Here is a 7519-nt window from a genome sequence, read left to right as displayed (position 1 = left end):
ACTATAGAAAATAAACTGATGGTTACCAGAGGGGAGGTGGATGGGGGGGATGGATGAAATAGGTGATGGGGATTAAGAAGGCCACTTGTGATGAGCACCAGATGACGTATGAAGTGGTGAATCATCATATTGTACACGTGAAATTAATATTACACTGTATGTTAACTAACTGGAATTTAAATAAAAACTAAAAAATACCAACTAAACAAAACAGAAAATAACATGAGTTGTTAAGGATGTGGAAAAACTGGAACCTTTCCACATTGTCGTTGGGAATGTAAAATGTCGCAGCCACAGTGCAAAAACACTATGGAAGTTCCTAAAAAATTTTAAAGGAAAACTGCCATATGACCCAGCAACTGCACTTCTGGATATTTATCCAAAATAATTGAAATCAAAATCTTGAAGAGATATAATGCCCACAATGTCCATCAACAGATGAATACATGAGGAAAATATGGCACACATTTACAATGGCACACATTTACAATATTCAGCCATAGAACAGGATTCACCAAGTAGGCAATCCGGTTATATGCTACTACCTGAATGAACTTGGAGGACATTATACTAAGTGAAATAAGCCAGTCACAGAAGGACAAATACTGCTTGATTCCACTTACATGAGGAATCTAAAATAGTCAAACCCATACAAGCACAGAATAGAAAAGTGGCTTCTAGGGGCCGGGAGGTACAGGGTAAATAGGGAGTTGCTGTTCAATGGGTATAAAGTTTGTAAGATGAAAAAGTTCTAGAGATACGCTGTACACCATTGTGCTTATAGTTAATACTGTACTGTACCCTTAAAATTTTGTTAAGAAGACACATATCATGTTATGTGTTTTTCTTACCACAAAAAAGAATAACAGTCATTGAAACAGCAATGAAATATTACAAAACTAAAAAAGGGTGAAAACAAAACACACACACACACACACACACACACACACACACACACACACAAATACATACTTGGTTCAAAATAGCAATGCTTCTAAAATATTTATTCAGAAAGGAGAAGCGTTATTTTGCAAATTTGCATAAAATTTTCCCAAAGAAATGGCATCCTTTCAGCAAAACAAGAGTTTCCAAAGAGATGTCCTGAAATCTGTTATCCTGCATGTATCAGTATCAACATAATTCCATTTAGGAAAAAGGCAAATATGTTTCATTTATCTTGACTTTTTCATTCCAGTAACCATAGATGTATTTCCCAATTCTAAAATTTTACTCTTATGACAGATTTTCCCTATGACAAGTATTTCGAAAAGTAGGAGATGTATGTCTAGCTCTATGTCAAAAAGAAGATATTAGTTTTTCATTTCCTATAATTGTGAGATAAAAACAATTTTAGACTTGTACATAACTTCGTAGTTTATCCTGTGAATTTATTTATAAACCTTCACCAAAAACCAATCTTTAACTCAATAGTGAAATCATGCATTTCTACATTTCACTGTGTTTTCCGTAGTTTTCTGTACTGCTGTTGAAGGGCTCCTTCTTTTATTTTCTGCTGAAGTGTTCTATGGGGATTAAAGCTTAACTTCAGGACATCAGGTTAAGCAACAGAGAGTGAAATAGCCTGGAAGAGATAGAGACGTGCAAAAACATAAGCTGTTCCTACAGGAGTATGGCAAAGCAGTAGGATTGAAAATTGAAGTTGAATGTGGCTTCTTAGCCAACAAGTGGAGTTTTGCTTTGTACATCCAAATCTCTTTTAGAAAATGTTTTTTGAAAGAATTCTGGTGTCAAAGAAATTATTTGAAACTTGGAAATGAGGCAAAAATCTAGATAGCACGTCTGTTCAATGTCACACGGTGGCGAAGGCCATATGAGGATTATGTAAGGGAATGTGCTTAGTTCATTTTTAATCTTTTAAAAAGTAAACTTATGTGTATATATGTAAAGAAATGTGTTGAACAAAATTAAGTTTACAATTATTATTTTAATATTTTCATGAAAACTTGAATTTACATGGAAATTTATACTTACACTCACAGTCATTAAGATATATTGTAGAAATACTCATACAGAAATAAACTCTTGTTTTCTTTCTCCCCAGAGGATGACTTTATATTTTTCCAGATAAACTCTAGATATTCTTTAAAACACACATATTAGTCAGAAAGTACTCAGACTTTGAGAGTAAAATCTAATTGGGTTAAATTGTTAGGAAGAGGGTGGCTTACACTTCTTGTCATCTCTGGCTCTGAGTAGAGATAAAGATAAAGATATATTCAGTTACTGACACAATTTCTAACCACTTGGATTTATCAAGACAAGAGGTATTTCTTTTTTTATTAAGTTTTTATTTTAGTTCTCGTATTGTAAACACACACCTATATATATTAGTTTCAGGTGTACAATATAGTGACTCAACAATTCTACATATTATTCAGTGCTCATTAGGATAAGTGGACTCTTAATCCCCTTCACCTATTTCACCCATCCCCCAACCCACTTGCCCTCTGGTAACTCTCAGTTTGTTCTCTATAGGTATGAGTCTCCTTTTTGGTTTGTCTCTTTTTTTCTTTGATCGTTTTGTTTCTTAAATTCTGCATATGAGTGAAATCTTATGGTATTTCTTTCTCTGATTGTCTTATTTTGCTTTGTGAAACAGTTGTGCTATTATCCTATAATGACAGAATTTTCTAGTGAATATAACAAAACACATGGAAGAAAGAAATATTATCTAAAAGGAAATAATATTTTATATAAAAGACATTTATATAAATGGGGCACCTGGGTGGCTCGGTTAGTTAAGCATCTGATTCTTGACTTTGGCTCAGGTCATGATCTCACGGTTTGTGGGTTCAAACCCTGCATCAGGCTCCGCACTGACAGCATGGATCCTGCTTGGGATTTTCTCTCCCTGTGCTTCTGCCCCTCCCAAGCTCATGCGTACTTGTGTATGTGCTCTCACTCTCTCTCAAAAATAAACATAAAAAACTTTTATAGAAATATGTGAACTTTATATTTCATCTAATTTACCAATATTTTAACATACTGTACAGTTAACAATTTGATTTTAAAATCTTTAACATTCCAATAAAAGTATCTGATTGAACATCACACAAAAAAGAAAGTTATTCACAGAACTTTTATTTTTAACCTTACTCTTGTGCTCACCTCACAGTTGGCAAATTGCTTTCACATTCAATGTCTCTTTAATTTTCATCCCCACAAGCTGCCTATTAGACAGTTTAGACAGATAAAATTATCACCAGCTTTACATTTTAGATAAATAAGCTCCGGCCCCAAATTTGTACATGACTTACCCCAAGGTCACTGCACAATCCAGTGGCAGAGCCAAAACTTATTCTCCAATTCAGATCTTGTATAGAGGGGCGTAGAGCAGACTTTATATTTAGAAATGTTTTATTATCATAGCACATTATCTTCTTCAAAGAATTGGCTATTCATCTTTCCCCTAACATATTAGAGCATGTAATTCTTCTATTTTATTCCTTTTACAAAAAATATTTCATAAGTGATAACTAAGATTGTATATGGAGTCAAACTGTTCTATTCCATTTATGCTTGGAAATGTGAACAGCTGTTTGAATGCACATGTCAAAAATTTCAATTTGTGTGTAAGGGAGTATTCTGGTGATTCTCAGGATAAGAGAATTAAGTCAGTTTACCTTTGCAAAGGGAAACTGCTCTGGGAATTATTTAAGGTGGTTAAATTACATAGCTTTCCCCCCACAAGCTGTCAACAATAAAGAGATTAAGACTTCATTTGCAAGCTTTATCTTTAACGTAAAATGACAGTAATTGACATTTAAAAACTGTATTCTACAATACTCTACATGACACAGGCAGAAACTTGTACAAGCTTTGGAGCCTAGCTCCTGCACATATTTGCTTCATTTGTCTATTACAGGATCTAGAGTGTTTTTAGGAGTTAAATCCTCTAAATATTATCTATGAGAACGCAAAACGTTACCTGAGATAATACTATGGAAAATCAAATTATGGACACAGAGTACATATTACTTTTGACTTCTGGCCCTCCTTTAAGACTGAGAGAATTAGAATTCCCAAAGTATAACATTATATGAATCAGTTACCCTATTTGCATAATTTGCTTTTCAGTGCAAAGTAACAGGCCCTGACCCAGATGATCTCAAAGAGAATTGTCAGCAAGCCAATAAAAAATCGAGCAGATGGATGTCATTTTTCAAAATTAGGCTTTCTTTGACAATAATCATTCTTGATGTTCTAAGATAATAAGAATCAGTAGGAAGAATTCATCAGGCATTTTCTTACATAAGTATGTTTACAGTTTATATAGAAGCAGAGGGATGACTCAGAAAGGAGGAAATTCCCTCCTAATTTCATGAGAGGAGTTTGAATATAAACACGCACGCACACACACACATATTATCAGTTGCTTGAAGTTGAAGAATATAATATATTCCTCCTTGCTAAGTATGTTAGAATATCTCTTATTTTTCTCCTGCGTATAAGTTTGGACAATTTTCCTGTCCACTCCCAGTTTCTATATATTGTATGATTGAAAGCGTAGAAGAGATAATCATATTTTATAAAGAACAATCTGTCTCTTCAATTAATAGCCGATGCTCAATTTGAAATTTACATCCTACACACCAGTCTGGTTACAAAATAATTAATTTGATTCAGATGTTTAATTAAGCATGACAAGGAGGCTTTAGTTTTAAGTTAAGAGGAAAAAAATGAAAGAGTCGCCTTGGAAAAGCCTGGAGCATATTTTGCAGAGCATCTTGGAACAAACAGTTTTAACTAAAGACTTAGTTAGCCTATTCCTTTGATGACTTCATTAACAAGTCAGTGTTCAGACCCACGAGGCCTATGACAGAGAATAGTGTAGTAGATAGATGTAGGACACATAGAATTTGGATTTTTTGATCAAATTGTAATAAATATCTTTAATTAAGCAGGCTTTTCCTGGGGAGTTAAAGGAAAGAAAAAAGTGCCTCATTATTTATTTTTTGAGCTTCCTCTATGTTAACTGAAAGGATCTTTTATTTATAGATTATTATTATGACTTCTATAAATAATCAACCCGTACACTGTGCACATATTCACTCTGTGTGCTCTATTATGTTGTATAAATTCTCCTTGTTGATGTTCAAAACTATAATTAAAGCCAAATCTTAATGTTTCCCGTTCACTAACAGTTACCTTTTGTTGCAAGCTAAAGAACTAGAGTTGAGCCTATCATGGTGATTTATTTGATATTCATTTCAGTGATAAATTTACATCCATCCCCACACAGAATGGAGAGAAATCAGTGAACAGTCACAGAACCAACATAAAAGCTAACTTAAATTTGCTAAAATACAATAATCATTAGACAACCTGCAATTGCTTTTCTTTTTTACGTTTTCAGTTACAAGAAAATTTTGTGTAGAATTACAGCCTCTGTTAAGAAGTTAGGAAACGTCAGATTGACAAATGTTCTTATATCCTAGATTTACAGCAAAATATATGCTCACAAAGAAGTTTTTAAACAGGCAACAATTTTATACAACTCCTTACAAATTAATCACGGGTACTAAGTCAAGGGCTGAATGTCTTTCAGTAATATTCAACTAAGGGAAGACGGGTAAATACCGTGGGAGACATGGAGGAGCATGACGTGGTGTCAGAATTTCTAGGGGATATGTTTCAAATCTTAGAGTTCCTGAGTTTCTTAGATGCTCCATGTCTCTGCCCAAGAGAAAGGCAGTGAAAAGCCACTGTAGCGAATGGCAGAATGTTGTATCTACCATCTGATACAGATAGGGGGGGGAAAAGAAAAACAACTTACAAACAATTGTTCCATTAGAACAGCTATGCCTGAAATTACAGTGGGTATTGTGGTGATCCTCTATCTTCAAAGATGTCTGAGGATTTGAACGTAGTCCAATCTTCTTTGCAACACTAACTCAAGGAATTTATGGGCACACATGAAAAATTTTTTTAATGTTTATTTATTTTTGAGAGAGATAGAGACAGAATGCGAGTGGGTTAGGGGCAGAGAGACAGGGAGACACAGAATCTGAAGCAGGCTCCAGGCTCTGAGCTGTCAGCACAGAGCCCGAAGCAGGGCTCAAACTCATGAACTGTAAGATCATGACCTGAGCCGAAGTCGGATGCTCACCAGACAGAGCCACCCAGGTGCCACTATGGGCACACATTAGATCCAAGAAAGTCCTGAGCACTATGAATCAGAACAAGCACCTATACTTCATCATCAAGGGGCTTTATCAAGTGATGTGCAACTAGTCTTGGTGAGACCCAGTTGCATCAGAGAATAGGAGCTACTTTTTTGTCTTGAAAGAGTTACATGGCTTGCAAGGTACAAAAGTTGAAGAGCAAGCATAAGAGAGTCTTTAAAACTGAGAACAAACTGAGGGTTGATGGGGGGTGGGAGGGAGGGGAGGGTGGGTGATGGGCATTGAAGAGGGCACCTTTTGGGATGAGCACTGGTTGTTGTATGGAAACCAATTTGACAATAAATTTCATATATTGAAAAAAAAAGTTGAAGAGCACTCAGAGCCACTGAATTTCTTGAACTGAAATAGTTTGTGCCAATGCAACCTCAGATAGTGTGATCACACATGTTCTAAGGATGGAGTGACTGGGGCACTAGAAGTTGTGTTTATGAATCATAAAAGCACCACAGTGCTGCTGTGCATGCTGTGTTGCTGTCTATTCAGTATCCCCTCTCACAACGAAGTAAACTTGAATTTGGGGAAAGTGCACTATGTCTCGTAAGCTTGACTGTCAGTCCAAACTTAGACCACTTCCTCTGGTTGATCAGAGTGTACCCTGTACACATCTATTTCATTGAGCTTCCATTTCACATTCATAGTGTACCTTTGGCTTTCCTCATAAGAGTATGATTCTAGCTTTTCTTCTGCTTCTCTTACTGTACTTGTGGTTTCACTTCAAAAGCCCTTGTCCTTTCGTCCATACCCTAAGTGTATCAATTTGCCAAATTGATGCAAATCCTAGCTCTGAAACACACGGGCTGTCTGATCCTGAGAAAATTAGTCGATTTCTTGGAGCATCAATTTCTTATTGGTATCCTAGGTGTTCTATATCTCATGTTATTTATGACACATACAAAGTTATTTCAAATGTGTAAGTGCGTGGATGAATGAGAACAAATCTAGTAAATATACTTACATGAACTTATATGTTGCAAAATTAAGAATAACTGTCTTCAATCTTAGTATCTTACAACACTTGTGGTGTGGGACCCTAATATGTATTAATGGAATGTACCATGCCATATATTTACACAGATTATATCACCCAAACCATCAATGTAAACACTATATTCATTTTACATAATACCAGAAATTCTGAAGTGATTTTTTTGTAATTTGAACTTTATTAAATATAATTGCTAGGAAACAAGGACATTTTATTAATTTCATCAAGAGCATTGTGCTAATGCCATCATATTTAATCTTAAAACAAGTCCATAAGTACTATTTACCCATTTCATAGGTGAAATAAATGGATATTTAGAAGAATTATT

Source organism: Herpailurus yagouaroundi, unplaced genomic scaffold (genome assembly GCF_014898765.1).
Source record: "Herpailurus yagouaroundi ecotype Mexico unplaced genomic scaffold, PumYag 67793, whole genome shotgun sequence".
Taxonomy (NCBI): Eukaryota; Metazoa; Chordata; class Mammalia; order Carnivora; family Felidae; genus Herpailurus; species Herpailurus yagouaroundi.
Note: the sequence above shows the minus strand (reverse complement) of the source record.